Genomic DNA, 18,678 nt, shown 5'->3' on the forward strand with positions numbered 1-18,678 from the left:
CTCTCCCTGTACAAAATAAACAGGCTCTACTGAGGCAAGATGTCGTCCTCATCCTCAACCTCTGATTCCTCTCCCCCTACAGTGTGTACTTCCTCCTCCTCACACATTATCAATTCGTCCCCGCTGGACTCCACAACCACAGGTCCCTCTGTACTATCTGGAGGACAGTGCTGTACTTGATTGAGGAATTGATAATTCATTTTTATGAACATCATTTTTTCAACGTTCTGAGGAAGCAACCTCCTTCGCCGCTCACTGACCAGGTTCCCCGCTGCACTAAAAACTCTTTCCGAGTACACACTGGAGGGGGGACAACTCAGGTAAAATAGAGCCAGTTTGTACAGGGGCTTCCAAACTGCCTTTTTTTCCTGCCAGTAACAATATGGACTGTCTGACATGTCTATTTGGATGGTGTCAGCAAAATAATCCTCCACCATTTTTTCTGAATCAATGAACTTTGTAAAAGCAGTACCAATGGACTTATACTGCTGAATCAGTGAACTTTGTAATATAGCAGTACCACTGGACTTATACTGCTGAATCAGTGAACTTTGTAATATATCAGTACCACTGGACTTATACTGCTGAATGTGTGAACTTGGTAATATTGCAGTACCAATGGGCTTATACTGCAGGATTGGTTTTGCAAATTTTGTTGTAATTAAATTTTTTTTTAATTTTTTTTTTTAATTTTTTTTTATAACTTTTTTTTAATTTTTTTGAAAATGGGGAATAATGGGGAAATAACTATGCCCTTAGAAGGACAGAGCACAGGACACAGCACCACTGGACTGAACAGGACACAGCACAGGACCCAGCAGCACCACTGAACTCAAAATTGACAGAGCACAGCACACAGCACCACTGGACTGATACTGCAGAACACAGCACAGTACAGCACAGCACAGCACAGCACAGAACTAAACAGCACAGCACAGAACTAAACAGCACAGCACGAGATCTACCAGGACAGAGGACCACCTAACACACCCTCCCTCTACCCTGATCAATGCCCGAGTGAAGATGGCGGCGACTAGCTGGGAATTTATAGGATCCGAGTATCGCGAGATCCGACAGCGGGATTATGACTCAGAGCCTCGGTTTCAGGTTTTCATTTGGCGCCAATACCCGGATCTGTCTCGGATCCGACTCGGATCGGCAACGTTCGGGTGGGCTCGGATTCAGGAAATCCGAGTGCGCTCATCTCTAGTTCAAACAACTTAGTTGTGATGTGAGGCTCCTATTGAACAGATTGAAAAATATTGTGCTGTTAAATGCACCTCTATATAACACAATTCATGCAACTAACTTGTATTTTACTTGCTTCCCAACAAAACAGCAAACTCTTAATTTAATGTCTATTAAAACACAACGAAAAAATCTTGCAGGAGGTCATGAAAATGTATTTTTACAAATCTGTGGTTAAAAGGGACAATCCTAGGCCACCTACGGTTCCTTGTTGTTAGTTATATCTGCATAATATATCAGCGTTTATTAGTTTGGTTGGATTACTTAACTCTATGATTATCTCGAGAACAACGAATGCTTGTGAGCAAGAAGCAAGAAAGATTGTGTGGGGACCTGCTTAATTCTGTCAATGTATGTTTAGAGACAGAAACTATATCAGTGTTCATGTTTTTGTCTTTTCCAGCTTATGAGATATTGTGGCTCACATATGAACCAATGACACCATGCAAAAAATCCAGAAAAGACTTTGGTAACTGAGCACATCTGCTTTTGTCACGGTTATGTCTGTATTTATCTTGCAACGCTCGGGTTTGCATTGTATGGTGGCATCTTTGCCAGAATACTAAAGGTTTGTTTGAATCAGCCAAGCGGTAGTAGGGAACAGGATCATAATGTTGAACCTTTGGAGCCTTCGTCAGTTAATAGTAATTGTTAGGAAAATGATAACTTTTCAGGCCCTGGCTGAGCTCCCCGAATTGTAAATTCTTGAACTGTTCATGTTTTGTCTGATCTCCAGAGTGCCCCAACTGACCACCCTTTTTGTCCTCGTCACCAGATTGTTACCTTTCAATGTTTGGTTGTCTATGCAATCTCCTAAAGTGCTATCTGACTCACCAAACTCACCAGATCCACTTGTTGCTGCTGCAAAACTTAACAATTACACTGCAGTAAAGGCTGCCCACCGCCCAGGATTCTGATAAGCAAAGAACCATAGCTTCTCTTGTTTCTTACTGTTTCACTAAGCTGGATGGATTCTTGCCAACATCTAGCAAATTCATCAGCATTTGAGATATCTTCATGAAACTCTGTTAACACTTATTCAGAAACCTATTCAGCCACTGACTGTAAGATCTTAATTCTTTACCTAGATAAGTTGCATAAGATAACATCTCACACACAATACTCTGGCCACATACATCCTGCTCAGGCTGCATGAACCACCCAACAAGTAAAGGCAATGGGTCAAAACCAACTTCAAATCAATGTTCATGAATTGGGACATCACCAGCTGAAACCTATGTCAGAACCCATACATATTGAGCTTTCTCTTTCTGGAAAAAAAAATTGTCAACAGGAGTTTGTTTCTTGGATTTATGAATCATCACCATCTGATCTTCTCTTTACAACCAATGCAAAACTCTACTAATACAAGACTCTCTTTTATATCTAGTTAGGATGAGGAATTTGCTTTGGCGTCTTCTTTAAGGGAACAAGATAGTGTTGTGAGCTGTGGCTCCAAGGACAAATTGCTGTTGGGGTAGAGATCAGATCCAAAAAATCTTTTGCATCCAGGTGCTTATTTTTCAGGATGGATGACCCCCACAAAAATCAACTAAGACATAGGAAATAAACTAGCTATTAAATTAAGATTTACCTTACCCTTCCTATATTTCCTAAGACAACCTTCCTTTTACACAAGCTGTCTGAATGTATCCACCATTCCACTACTCAAGATCTTTCACTTAGCACCAGCTAATTATTTAAGGCAGGTTTGGTTCCTTAAAGTCAGTGGAAGAATACTTGTATCGGCTCTGGTAAAATTACTGGTTTTACAAAGCCTTCATAATGTACCCATTGCAGTTCATTTTGAAGTTCTTAACCAAGTCCGACTCTTCTTTTGCTTTGGACTTTGTTGCATCCTCCTAAAGGATATATATATCACCACCTGACTGAGGATCAGATAGCGCAGTAATATCATCTTTGAGAAACCAAATTCTGATTTGAGATGTGTGGCATTTGCATGGCTTTCCAGATGACTTCACATCAGTCCAGTATAAGTCATTTTCATCTATACTATGGAGGCACTTGTATAGTTATTTACACATTAGGGTTCACTTATCTTCTGCATATAATTCAAAATAATGCCCAGACTGAAAGAACTAATTAGACTCTTGAACAATATTTGCATTGTGATTTAATTTTTCATCATTCCCAACTATAACAGATCAGAGATACAAAGACACAAATAGCACTGTAAATGTAAATAATTATCAAATGCAATTGATTAATAATTAGCAATTAACAGATGGCAAAATTCATACTCTGAATTTTGCCATGTGTTAATTAATAATTATTAATAAATGACATTATACAATGATTTACACTTTTCTAACTCTGATTGGGACCATGATTATATGTACTATACATTTGTGATACACTCAATTACTTCTATTTATCATTTACAGAGCTATTTGTTTCTTTGTGTCTGTAACTGGAACCTAGGTATTAGCAACTATTTCCTGCATATTCAGCTGCTGGACTATAATTGCATTTAAATTAACTTATTAGCACTTCTGGTCACTGTTTTACAGTTCTTTGTATGTTGCATAATAGATCATGCCAAGAACTTGCAAGAAACTGCAAAATGGATAATAGACACACAACAAATCTCCCAGCAATGTTATCCGAAGGCTACTAGTCGACATTACCGAATTGGTCCTACATTGACTGTGGGAGATAAAGTATGGTTCTCTAAGCAGACTCTTCACCAGTCTCCATCTATAAAATTAGCTCAGAAATATATGGTGTCTTACCAGATTACTGCACAAGTTAATTCAACTACTTCTTCCAGCTTCACTTTGGATTCCCCCTGTGTTTCACATGGCCCTTCTTAAACTTTTTCACTGTAACCCCTGAGTAAAGTGTACTCCTCACCCTTCAAACCCTGTTCTGGGCAACAGATAGATCAAATCCCAAGTGGATAAGTATTTAGTCTCATGGAAAGGATTTGCTCTCGAAGCATATACCTGGGAACTGATCTCCAAGATTGGTTTTGGCCCTTCACCAACACTGTCCTGACAAATAATCAACAGTAACATCCAGAGTCCTCCTTGGGAGGCATGGGGAGGTGTTAGGAAGGGGAAAATCTTTCAGGCCCTACCCATTAGAAGACTATTTAAAGCCTGTTCAATGTCCCCACACTGTCAGTGTATTGTGATTCTTATACTTGCTCAACCATCCTGTGTTTTTCATTTGTTTGACCTCCCTGATTCCAGAATTCCTGGACTGTTCATGTGTTTTCCTGCTGACTGGTCTCCCTGATTCCAGAATTCCTGGACTGTTCATGTGTTTTCCTCCTGACTGGCCTCCCTGATTCCTTAATTCTTGGACTATTCATGTTTTGTCTGCTCTCCAGCCAGATCACGAGACAGTTGTTCTCAGCATTTCAGCTTACTATGTTCAGCACCAGTTCCCTGTACAATTTTGGTTGTGCCAAGGTGCAAACTTGCTCCTTTTTTTGCTTTGCGCCTAACTCAGCAACAGGCCCTAAATCACCGCACCGAGCAGCTTCACTTGTTGCTGCTGCTGCAAAACTTGATCAAAAAAGACACCAGAGTCTCTCCTGTTTCTTGCTACTTCACTAAGCTGTGTAAGTCTTGCATTAATAAAACTCTTCCTGAAACCTTTTTAACAGTTTTTCCGCTACCAGCATGTAGGATCTTAATTCTTTGTCTTGGAGGTAATATCTCTGACAGTAATCCTGCATTAACGGTAATCAGAACGTTGTACTTTATCCTTTCAGTAAACCTATATATTTTAAAATGAATCTGCCATGATGTTCTTGTACTCTGCTGAGCTGAGTGATAGCTATATGAGCAGGGGCAGGCTGGGCCGGGGGGCAGGGGGGCAGTCCGGTCAGTCTAACCGCTTTTTGGGCCGGCCGCCCCCCCGTGGATGCCATATTTCTCATATTTCTTGAATATTACAGGCGAGTCATCAATGACGCGGCCGCATCGCATGTCATGTGATGAGGCCGCCTCTGCACCCCCCGGGCTGACATTTGCCAGCCCGCGCCTGTATATGAGTGCAGATGATTTGCACATTGGGGCAAACTATTAAATTCCCAGCAAAACATATGTTATGGATCCTCTAAACACCTTAGTAGAAAGAAGAAATTGCATGAGTAATGTGAAACTATTGGAGTAAACAATAGAAGATGCAAACACCTGTATATGCTGAGCTGCATGTATCTTACATGGGACTTACCATAGTATGTTAAATGTGTCTGCTGCATAGACATACATTTAAAATGCATCATGCAGTAGAGATGCCAATAATCTTCATCAAGTTGATGAATTAATGTTGAATAAAAGAAATAAATATATAATTTTTTTTAAATGGTTCCCCTCCTTTCAAAAGTTATACCGGCACCAGTGCTCATAGCCTGGGCTGATTGTGGTAATTTGGAGGGGAGGGGGGGGGGCTTAAAGTATGGGCATCACCCGAAAAGCAGCTACCAGCATTAAACTATGACAGGCTAGGGTGGTGACCCTATAGTAGAGAAACCCACAGCATGGGGTCCCCCTGTCATAATGCCACCCAGCCCAAGCCTGTTCAATATGGGTTTGAATTCCTTTTGGGCATTTGGACCTGCAAAAATTTGGGGGCTCCCAAGTGGGGTTCAGCTGCTAGTGAACTACATTGATACTATGTAGTTCATTACATTTTTTAATTAAGCAGCAAAAATCAGCCAAGAGTTTGCCTAAGACGACACCAGAACGATAAGTATTCTACGGTCTACTCACCATATTTTGTAAAACTTAAGCTAGCCATATCAGATCATATCACCATGTGTATGTCCCCAAAAACAAGTAAGATGTCACCCTGTTTGGTGAGCAATGTTTTCTTATAAGCACTCACGTGTGTGGCTAGGTTAGAAACAGATTCTGTCATTCAATCACTTCTGAATCAGAATGACAGGCTCAGACTGTGCTTGACCATATTCACAATATATTTAAGTATAAAGAAATATTGCTTTTAATAGGATACTTTTGGGGATAACTTTATGAAAACGTATTTCAAAATAAAATGAAATAAATTCATTGAAAATGTATTTTAAAATAGCTAAAAACAATAAAATTTATTAAATAAGATAAGTATTTTCCGTGGGCACACATATAAGAGCAATTTCGTTTTTTTCAACATTTTTTTAGGCAAATATATGAGCGCTTAGGAGCATATAAAATTATTTTTGCAGCATTTTTTGAGCTACTTCACCTTCGATCACAGCCAACATAACTGAGAAAACTCCTGTGTGTACGTCGTGTGATAATGATCTAGTTTCACTATCTATATATATTTTGTTACATACATGGAACTGTCGCATATTGTGCTTTTGTGGAAAGAGTTAGATAAAATGCTGAAAAATAATGATAAATAACAGTAACTTCTGGTGATATGCAACAGAGCTGTGCAGGATGTGTGCTGCAAATAAATTATCATAGTCCAGTCAAACTATTTTGATTTATTAACAGGTATTATTAAATATTTTAAGTATCTACCTGTTTAAGTGAGTGATGTATCATATCAAAAATGTCTCTAAAACTCTTGTCTTTTTCACATGACTGGCCAAGGATGCTAGACCAAGGATGCTAGTCTATTTCTAATCCATGATTAAATTATACCCATATACCCAAAAGAGCAAAGCTGGGGGCTCTTCTGAGCACGCGCATGAGGCAGCTTAGAAAAGGGACATCACTTTTAAGAGAGCACAGCGGGGCCCTCGGAATGGGAGATGGTTTCCCGGGCCCCTCACCACTGTGCTCCATGTCTTATCAGAATGGGGGCAGTTGACTTCCGTGTCATAGACCTCCCGTGCACAGCGCAGGGAGGTCATAGGGTCAGGGCCGGTGCTAGGGTCCTTGGCGCCCTAGGCACACTGTCAAAATCGGCGCCCCCCTCCCCCCCCCCCCTGCAGGCACACTTTAAAAATCGGCGCCCCCCCCCCCTTCCTCCCGTCACAGGCAGACTTTAAAAATCGGCACCCGGCACACTGTCAAAATCGGCACCCTCATCCCTCCTCCCCACGTCTTTCCTTACCTTGCCTCCATAAAGCTGCTTCTCTCTGCTCCGTCTCCTCCCCTCCACTCACTGACACTGTTGGCCGTGATGATGATATCCCGCCTGACAGTCAGTGAGTGGAGGGGAGGAGACGGAGCAGAGAGGCGGCGGTGTTGATTCATAGCCCCTTCCCCCCTCCCTGTGGATTTATCTGAACACTGTGCGGCGACCGTGGAAGGTATGGTCAGCGGTCGCCGCACAGTTTTAAAGTAATTTTATTTCTGAGGCGCCCTCCAGAGCCCGGCGCCCTAGGCAACTGCCTAACCTTGCCTAATGGGAGCGCCGGGCCTGCATAGGGTATACCCATACTTGACAACTCTCCTGGAATGTTCGGGAGACTTCCGCATTTCAGGTAGGTCTCCCGGACTTCCCAGGACAGCAGGTAATTCTCCCTCTACCTGCCCACTTCCAGGACGGGAGCCTCCATCATGCGGTTTGCGGTAAACGCATCAATTCAACCCTGCACCAAAATGAAATTTTTGCGTCATTGCGTATGGGGCCAAAATTACACGGTTGGATCTCCCGGAGGTAAAAAAAAAGTTGGCAAGTATGGGCATACTTGAAGGAGGAGATGAGTGCACTGTGCTCTCCCTACTTCTTCTGTGCAGCCCTCCAACTATTTCTCGCTGCCCCTTAATGTCCTAGTTCCACCACATGTTTCTATGCATCTTCAGTCATAAGTGTACTCAGTAAGTTTAATGTACGTAGAAAAGAGTGCATGACCTAAACGGATATGCTCTTAATAGCATTAGAATAAATAATTATGTCAAAATAGCCAGGGATTAGCACCAAAATGTAAAGCCTAGCAATTAGGGTCATATGTTTCTGACTGATATCATGCAGGATTTCCACAGTAAAGGTATTCCCTCTGGATATTAACACGGATTTGGGGAATAAGGAGAGCAATTAAAATGTAACCCTGCATATTTAATCAAAACTAAAGTGTTGCACGTTACTGATAAATACAGGAAACACACCATAACCTATGACTCTCCTTCAAGCACAGCCACAGGATAAGAAAAAAACAATAAAGACAGCTCCCTGGATTGCAGAGGGGAGCATTTAGAATGCTTTGATAACAAAATAAAAGTCAATTAGAATGATGGATCACCCTCCGGTATTCTGGATTCCTCACTGCACATTTTTTTTAATATAGCATATGTAATGTTTATTATAGTATATCTGCAATCTAAATTCAGTTGTAAAAAATGTAAGGTATTTTCAATCAAAATTTTTATCCAACATAGTTCTAGTAACCATGAATTTCAGGGTTTTTTTTTTTTAGCTGTTATGCGTTTATGGATAAATAATTCTATATTCAAAAAGAAAATAAAGTTAAATGGTTCCCTGACCTTTTTAAGACCTTGTAAAATTGTAAAGCAAAAAAAATGACAAAGATTAGGGAATGATATGGTTGTAGATGTAGCAGTACTTAACAATGTAGCCATGCAGATGTATAGGGGTTATTCACTAAGCAGTAAAAGGTTATAAAATAACTTGACACAAAAATAATGTTGCCTAATTGAAATTCTTGCTCTAGGTACTACAAATTGTGAACTACACTTAATTTTTTGCATGGTTACAGTTGTTGCTAAGGAAGGTCTGTTATACATATGCTAGCTGTCAAAGGCAGCAGCAGTGTGTTCCTCAACATTCAATGGTTGATTTCAGGCAGAAGCCCTATCTAAAGTATCAGTATAAGTATCAGTAGTCATACAAGTTGTAATACACAGCACAATGATTTCAATTAAACAAAATCATTTTTAAGTGGAGTTAATCTTAAACTGTTGGAAAGGTTTCTTTCCCATGAACAAATAGTCTCACACTGAATGTTTCAGTCCACATCAACAGCTAATTTAAAAGGACTATTATAACAAGTAACAAATAAATAAGGTAATACACGTAAGTCACACAGATGAGTGTGAGTAGTGCTATGGGGACTCACACAGAGTACAGCAAAATACATGACAGGATGTACGAGGGAGTAGTAGGCAGACATGGGACAATAGGCAAAGATGGCTCTACCCGCAAGAGCTTACATTCTAGAGGGAGTGGCGGTGAGAGTCAGTAGGACCAACTGGTAGAAAATGGAGATGGCAGGCGAAGTAAGAGGAGGTGATGGATAATATGGTCAAGAGGTGGTAGGATAGGCAGAGAGTATTTGAAGGACTGAAGGTTGGGGGAGAGTCAAGTGAGGCAGGCTAGGGAGTTCCAAAGATTGTGGGTAGCATGGCAGAAGTCTTGAAGGTGAGCATGGGAGGAGGTAATCAGAGTTGAATTGAAGCAGAGGTCAGAGGCGGAGCGGAGTGGCCGAGTAGATATGTACCTTGAGACAAGGTCAGAGATATAAGGGGGAGAAATGTTGGTAAGGGCTTTGTAAATCAGGGCAAGGAGCTTAAACTGAATTTTAAAATGGATAGGGAGCCTATGAATGGATTTATGCAGAGGAGTAGCGGGAGAGGAGCAATGGGAGAGGAAGATTAGCCTGGCCACAGCATTCTGTATGTATTGAAGGTCATTAAAGTGTGAGACAGGAAGGCCAGTGAGAAGTAGGTTGCAACAGTTGAGATGAGAAATGATGAGTGAATGGATCAGAATTCAATGAATCAGAATCCAATAGACAGAGGAAGAGGGGGTGGGGAAGAGTCAGAAGCAGAGACGCTAAAAGAGCAGCCAGAGAGGTAGGAGGCGAACCAGGAGAGAGCTGTTTCTCGAAGACCAATGAAGTGAATGTTGGTCAGGAGAAGAGAATGATCGACGGTGTCAAAAGCAGCAGAGAGGTTAAAGAGTACAAGAAGGGAGAAGTGACCTTTGGCCTTAGCTGAGAATAAGTCGTTTGTTACTTTAGCGACAGCAGTTTTAGTTCAATGAAGTAGATGGAAGCCAGTCTGGAGAGAGTCAAGAAGAGAATAGGAAGAGAGAAAGCAGGTCAGATGATTGAGGACAATCATTCAAGAATTTTAGAAACAAAGAGAAGCAGAGATACTGGGCGATAGTTGCAGAGAGAGGATGGGTCAAGGATGGGTCAAGGAAGGGTTCTTGAGAATAGGGGAGATGAGAGCATGCTTGAAGGCTGAGGGGAAGATACCAGTGGAAGAAGAAGAAGGAAGAGAGACAAGAGAGGATCTCAAACACAGTTACAGGAGGGTAGAACCAAGGATGACAGAGTGAGTGATAGAGAGGACTTTTGGTAGGAGGAGAGTCAGGCGGGAACATATATCATTGTGGATAGAGTTAATTTTGTCTGTGAAGTAGGTGGAAAAGTCAAGAGCAGTGATGGATGAGGGGGAGGAAGTGGGGGACACAGTAGAGAATTAATTGTAGCGAAGAGGCGTCAGTATTCATTGGATAGGGAGGAGATAAGGGATGTGAAATAGGTTTGTTGGCAAGAGAGAGTGCTAAAAAGGAGTAAAGGATGAATTTAAAGTGGATGAAATCAGAGATGGAGCGGAATTTCCTCCATAGGCATTCAGATGATTGGGAGCACTTTTGGAGGAGACAAGAGGGGAGTGCCAGAGTTGGGGATTATATTTGCGGAGATGAAGTGGGGTGGCTGGGGCTGCAGTACCAAGGGCAACAGAGAGTGCACAGTTTTAAAGAGAGACAGCAGCGTTGGGGCACAATAGGGAAGAAATGGGAGTGAGGGGTTCAAGGGAGGACGCAAAGGTGGTGGGGTCAATTTTGTTGATGGGTCGCTGTGTGCGAACAACAAAAGGGTAAAGAGACGGTAAGGAAAGGCGATTGAGGTGAGAGAGTGGCAAGAGAAAATTGGAGAAGTTGGAGATGTCACAGAAATGGGAGAACGCTAGGTCCATGGGTTGGAGAGGCCATAGGAGGAAGTAAGAGTTAGGAGTGTGGAGGCAGCGACAGTAATAGGAGAGTTGTTAGGGATGTTAAAATCATCAATATTAATCATGGGAAGATCAGAAGAGAAGAAATGGGAAAGCCAGGTGACAAAGTTACCAAGAAATTGTGAGGAAGGGCCAGGTGGGCAATAGATGACAGCATCATGAAGGTGGAGAGAGGAGAAGAGGCGGATAGAGTGAACTTCAAAGGAGGAGAAGAAGAGAGTGAATTCAGGAGCGATAACACAGAAGGTGTAGCCAGGAGACAGTAGGACACCTATACCACCTCCTTGGCAGTCCTCAGGATGGGGAGAGTGGGAGAAGGAGAAAACCCTAACCTCAATAATGCTGTTTGGTCAATTTTGCCAAGCACAGGGAATGTATATGTTAGATATATGATAACATATATTATCAGTTTACGGTTTCTGGCATCATTCTGCAGGTGATGAGTAAACTGATGAGCAAAGTATATACAGTATATAATGAGTGACATCTGTTACCGCTTTCTCTGCTCTCCATCATATTTTCAGTCCCTCCTGACCAAACCCCAATGGCATCATACGACATCCGAATGATGTCATAAAAATACTTTGCCACTTTTGACATGCCCCCAAGCTATATGCATTGTGAGACTAAATGGTGAGTTCTGCAAGCAGATTTACTAACACAATCATAGAAGCTAGATAAATGTATTCCTTTAAACATGTGCTCATCTCACCAATCTTAAATAATATATTTATTAACTGTGACTTTCTCTACAACTACTGCATTTTGCCTCTCCTCCCCCTTTCTTTCAAACTACTAGAGCAGCTTGTGTTCAATTGCCTATCTCACTTTCTCTAACTCCCTTCACAATTATTTGCAATCACACTCTGAAAACCCACCTCTTTACTATATTCTACAGTTACAGAGTGTCCCCCTGTAGCGGAACCCATGAAGAGGGTGAAGAAAATAAGAATCAACTAACCAGACCAACAATCCAGCACAGGTAAGTCTGCATTCTTTAGAGTGTTCCCTGGCATTGGTGAAAGCAAATCTGAACAGATTCGCTGTCAACCAATCAGTGACCAGGAGGGTGACCCAATCAGGGGTCACCTCCGGCCATTTGAATTTTACTTCTACAACGAGCCAATCAGTGCTCGCTACATCATTGCCTTGCGCCCTTGCGATGTCTTATATACAGCCACTGCGAGTGATACAGGCAGATGATGGAGAAAGACTTGAGAGGAGCTCCAGAGATGAGTTTGCAAGATCAAGTAAGAAGAGTTGATATCAAGCAGCGGCACCAAGACTGCTAGAGGCCACAGTAGAAGCAGCAGTGGGAAGGCACTGAGCTATCATGCGTCCCCCCTGTTGCTGCTGAAAGCTGCCAGAAACTGCCTTTGGGCAACCACCTCAAAAGCCTGTGCCTGCATTCTGTTCTCTGACACATTTTTGGGCACAAGACTTGTTCCACTATTTTTCAGGCACTAGGCCCAAGTAAGTGAGTGATAAGTGGATAGCGATCAGGGATATTACCCAAGGATGTTAATGGCCATTACTCTAAATCCAGAGAGTTGTCCTCTCTCTTTCAAGTTCAGTGTTTAGAATGAAGGGGTGAGTTGGCGGTGCATAGGAGAAACTCCTAATGAATGCCTTGAGATGTTTGTTTCACCAATGACACCCGCAGGCTCCTAATAGTATACATGCATTATTGTCTCCTGGTTTATAGACTAGCAACATGTCTCTAACCTCCTAATGCACTTAAATATGCCGTTTATAAATGATTGAACAGAGTCCTTTAGTGAAGTGCCGGTAATGTTCCTTCCATACGAGTGTATGCCGAAACTTGTCCCATAGGAGAAAACACAATGCCAATAATTGATAATTCTTACAGTTGTGTTGTAGTGGCCACGTTTCAGTGTTTCATCCATCCAGATGTCCTGAATGTTCATCCTTTTTCCTATGTGATACTTGATGAATCACAGTTGAACTGGCAGACATAATGACGTACCTTTTACAATCACACTTATTTCTTATATAAGTTGCACTTACATCTACCAGTAGATTAAAAGCATGTAAGATTCTGATGTCCTCTCTCCCAGGTGCCGATGAACTTTGCCAGTGTCCGTGGTGCTTACGGCTCTCAGATTTTCGGTTAATTGGCGGTGTTCCTATGGGAGCCTATGACAGTCAGGTCTATCAGTGAAGTTAGTATAAACCTTACGTGTTTCGTTGGTGGTCTTAACAGGCTCAGGTGAAGGCCCAAATATCAGTTGGTGGGAACAAGGCCCATGGGACTCTCTAGTACATTGAAGGGCCCTTATTTCCTATCTCTGAGGTGCATCTTGTTATTCAGACTCAGAAGCCTGTAGGAACCGTTTATTCAGGCTCATAAGTCTGTATGGACAGTATCATTCAGTCTTAGAGCCTGTAGCCAATATAATTTCAGGTACTATGCCTGTGGGGGCTAATTTAATCATTATCCATGGCATCAGGTAGGAGGTTAACCCCTTTCTTTGAGACACCATGCCCAGTCTGGTAGCTCCATTGTTGGTCCAAATTGTCCTTGCACTCATTGGTGAGGCCCCCTTTAAAAGGTAGGCGCTTGAGGTACTTCCCGGTATAGGATCCATTAGTCAGGAGTCCATTAAAGGTAGGCTTTTCGCACTTTGTTCTGTGTTATCTTGTCTGTTGCTCTTTTGACTGGTGGGTTGGAATTGTGGGTATCTTAGAAAGGGTAATATTCTACACCTAGTGTTAGAAGTTAATTTTGCGCAGTATATCTGACTGATAAAGTGTTGTTGGGATCAGGTCACTGCTGTTGTTGTTATTGTTAAAGTTAGCACTAGAGTGAGTGGTACATAATAGTACGGTAGACAGCTGTGTGGGTGGTTGTTGTATTTGACCCCTTTTCCTAGACCCCATTCCTGGGAGCCTCAGACTACCATCAAGAGGAGACAGTGACTATACAGTGAGTTTCCTCCATTCTGTTTTTATTTTGGTGAGGCCCTCACCAGTAAATTAGTGAGTAAGATATTCGGAATGGAGTTTTAACTATCACAAATATCTACAGCACCATGACCAGGCTCAGACCAATAGTGAGGTGGCGGCAATAGGAGTAGAGTGCAGTGTCACAAGCTGGGTAGTTCTGATGGCCTCACCTGCCAGTATCTGCACTGCTACGTTGGGAGGCGCGGAGTCTAAACACTCCTCAGGTCTTAACCAGGATCCCCGCAAGAAGATTTGGGTTTAGCTGCTGAGAAGTGCCTGTCGCGGCCCTCCCAGATAGCTACCAGCGAGGTACAGTGAACAATCAAAGTCAAGCAATCCAAGGTCAAAACCGAGTGGGCAAGATAAGGTACCGAAGGATAAGGCAAAGGAATCACCAGGAAGCAGAGGTCAAACCAGGAAATGAGGATGGGTCCAAGGGAGAATCTGAAGAGGGTAGTCAGGCAAAGCTGGGTCAAATCTGAATAGACAGGAAAGCAAGGTATGGCAAATAAAGTAGCCTAAGAACCCTAGTGGTACCCTAGTGGTGTCAGAGTCTAGTTTATATACATGCTGCCCCTTACTCATTGGTGGACGTGGGGTCTGCGGTCAGCTACCTGGCATAGCAACAGAGACGCGATGTATGCCCGAACTTCCTATTATGGCCGGAAGTAGCGTCTAGTTCCTAAGCAATGGGACAGCCAGGAAGAAGAGAAGGCGTCCATCCCCAGAACCTGGTGAGTGTGCGAGGACGGCGACTGACATGCAGTTTCTCTACTCCTACCCATCAACTCGGAACCTCCCTCTTTACTTCCACACTGTACTTCCCTTGAATATTTGTCACTGCCTTGCTCCTAGACCGAAGTGGTGCTTGGAGAACTATGCTGAGGACATGTTGTGAGTGGTCAGTGGACCGACCATAATCAGGTAAGTACTCTGTGTGCATCTGGTTGTTTTTCCTGCAGCTGCTATACTACTCCCATATGATGCTTTTCACATTGGTACACACTTGTAACTGTCCCAGAGCGTAACTAGAGATGCATGAAACGAACTTACCTTACCTCGCTCCCTCGCCGCTCCGTCGGCCCCGGAAGTCGCACTTCCGGGTTCGGCGATCACGTGACCACGGGGAATTTGAAAATGCACTTCCTATAAAAGACTCACTCTGTCAGTCGGTGAGTGTCAGAGCAACTTACCTGGTTGCTGGGTCCTGTTCCTTTGGATATTCCTTGTGCCTGTTCCCTGTGAAGTTTTCCCCTGTGTACCAGTCTCTGCTAGCCTTACCTTCCTGGATCTCCTGCTCTTGTGTACCGACTTGGCTTGTTCACCATTCTGTTTGCCTTTGACCCTGACCCGGATTGTCTGACGCTTCTTTGCCTCCGTTTTTACTTCTGCTGCCAGTCTATGTACCGAACCCGGATTCATTCATGCTGCAGCATGAAAACCGGGGAGTTCGTTAGACCCCGCTCCTCAGGTAAGCCAGCGCTAACCAAGATTAGTACTGAATCCAGCTAATCCATTACAATAGATCAGGTCTGAACTGGTGGACATAGGTCTTATACTATATACTTAATGGGACCTATTATGTGCCTCCATGGAGCACATTTCCACACACATTTCCAGTACAAATTTTGATCCTATGCCTACCTCTCCTTGAGAGATGAGTTTACAATTATTTTATTATGTTTTGGGTGTAAACAAATGCAACAAAACATAGTATTTTAAACAGCAAAACACAAACTGGGAGAGAGAAACTTTTATAATAAACCACTACAGATATTTTACTATGGTGGTTTTCTAGCAGATGGATGCAATCTTTGAACTGGGTATACACCCAGTTATTACAGGTCAGCAGATAAGCTGTAGACTATAGAGTGTACTGTAAAGGTTACTATACTGCAAAAATCTAATTTTTAGGAAGTACATTAAGAAGCATGTATATTGGTACTGTGGTGCAGTGATCTTCTCATTTGAGAAATGACAATGCTGCAAGGCACACCGGCCATCGCATGTACCATATGTCACATGATCAGCTCCATAACAATTAAGCTGTGGTGACGCGTTGGGGCTTTGGGTGCAGCATGATTTTATGCCAGCAGCGTTTTTGAATTCTTCTGTGCCCCGTAAAAGATTACAGCTACAGCAATCGCTGTGGGCCCTGTCACTGGTCCCCTGACATGTGTTCTCCCTTGTGGGAGCCCATGCCCTCAGCTGTGTACCCCATAGCAGCTGCACCTCCTGCTATGGTAATTAAGCCTTTACAGCATAGTTATGTAGTTACATCCCAATCTCCACTCTGAGCCACATTCACTCCTTTTATCTCAGACATGACCTTTTCCAAAAAGATTGTAAGCTCTGATGAGCAGAATTATGCTTACCCGTCGTTTTCAAGTCTGCATTTATTTTGTCTATCGTCTATGTCCTTGCTTTATGTATGCTCTGCTTCACCACCTGTCTGTGCACGGAGCACTGCGGCGCCTTACAAATCAGCAACAATGAACATATAAATAATAATAATAATATTATTAAGTTATAGAGAGAGTAAAGGGCACAGATTTGTAACCTATTTCCTCTGGAATGGTATATGTGGTAATACTTGTGGCTTTCCTCAGGCTGTACTACTAATATATATATATATATATATTATATTTTTCGCAACTGCATGGCAGGTGCACATTAAGTCAGATATATCACGTACACAGTCTTTGATACATATGAATATCTAACAGTGGATTTCCATCCACTTTAATTTTCTGCAGGTGGATTTAAGGGAATAGTCTGACAATTTATAGTATTGGATTAAAAAAAAATGTGAGCTTCAATAACATTTTAACATTTTCATTAGGGAAAATGTGATTGGTTGAATTGAATGCAGTTTCCACCACATGTTGCGATGCACTGTGTATTTATCTCCTTCTGTACTTCTGAAATGCAAGGATAATCATACAGTATATTTCTTCAATGTGCAAAACCCCATAACTAGCCACTAAACAGATATAGGACTTTGTAACTGGATACTAAAGGTCAGCGATTTCACAGGGGAAAGAACAAGCTTCAAAGCACTAATGACCAGAAATGTCTTTGATGTAAGAAAAGTTGGTTTTAGGGAACCTCACGCCTTGTGGCAGTATCTCAGCTCCCAGCCATAAAAATATCTACTCATATAAAGCCATACACACTCATTTAGATCTTGGTCAGGACATAGATGGGCCAACGGGACTAAATAAATACTTAGGACCTAGGCTTTCTCATTGATAATATGTTTGCTTTTTGTTCATTGTGCATTAAAAGTACAATCATATAATTCTCAAGTTTCAGTTAAAATTTTTACTTTTTATTTAATATTGTTTAATTATATAGTGCCGCCATAAAATGCTTTGTTGTACAGATAATATTTAATTATCCACATTAGTCCCTGCCCCAGTGGAGATTACAGTATAAATTCTCTACCACACATGCACACAGGGCCGCCAAGAGGACGGCTTCGGTACAGCAATTTTCTGGGACCCCCCTCCACACATAGCAGCGGCCATGTCGAAGGAGTTTTGGGCACATATTTCACCCCTGATGGGGGCGTGTCCAACATGGGGTGTGGCTGCGCCTTTTTAGACATGACATATTATATATTAAAATGGTGTTACTCTCACCTACCTGTTTTTCAGTTTTCACAAACTGGCACTGGATTCTTGTGTGGATCCTTGAATGTTGGGACCTGTTTGGAAAATGTATAGGTATATGAAATATGGAAAATAATAAGTGAACACAGTACACAACACAAATTACTGTTAGGCTCACAGGTATTCCCTCAGACTAGATTGGCTCTGGCCTAGCAAGGCACGGAGTCTAACAGCCTCCTGGTCTTCTCTAAGAACCGCCACAAGGCAGAATGGGTTTAGCTGCTGAGAGACTGCAGTTCGTGGCCCTTGGTTCGGCCCGTAGACATGAGAGACAGATAGGAGAAGCGGCACCAGTGAACAGTATAACAAAAGGTAGTACCTGAAAGAAATTCAGGAGTAGATCTGGTACACAGTTCAAATGTCAATCTTGCAGAGGGATGATCCAAAGGGAATAGTCAGAAGACAAGCCAGGTCTGGCACACAGTTCAGATGTCTGACCTTACACAGGGATGATCCAAGGATCATTGTCTTACAATTACCTATTATGTGATTATATAACAAGAAAAATATGTGTGATAAAAATAATCACATATACCTATATGTTTGGAAATGGTCAGATAATGAAACACAATTGTAAGTGCATAAGAGAAATGGCTGTCTCTAGGGGTTCTTCAACCCCATACAAAGATAAATACACAATAAAAATGAAGAGGCGCTGAAAAACCCTTAAACATAAATTCAATAATGACGAGAGAAAATCACATAAAATTTTAAACTAATTTGTTCACAAAGTAACAATATGGGGGAGAATCAATTGCCAGCGATGTGGAACGCAGACCGTGTGTTGCATATGTTGCCGGAAACTATAGCAGGAAACTCCCAATACAAAAAAATTCTATAATTTATGTATATAATATATACATTATAATAAAGCTATG

The sequence above is a fragment of the Mixophyes fleayi genome, chromosome 1 (assembly GCF_038048845.1).
Source record: "Mixophyes fleayi isolate aMixFle1 chromosome 1, aMixFle1.hap1, whole genome shotgun sequence".
Taxonomy (NCBI): Eukaryota; Metazoa; Chordata; class Amphibia; order Anura; family Limnodynastidae; genus Mixophyes; species Mixophyes fleayi.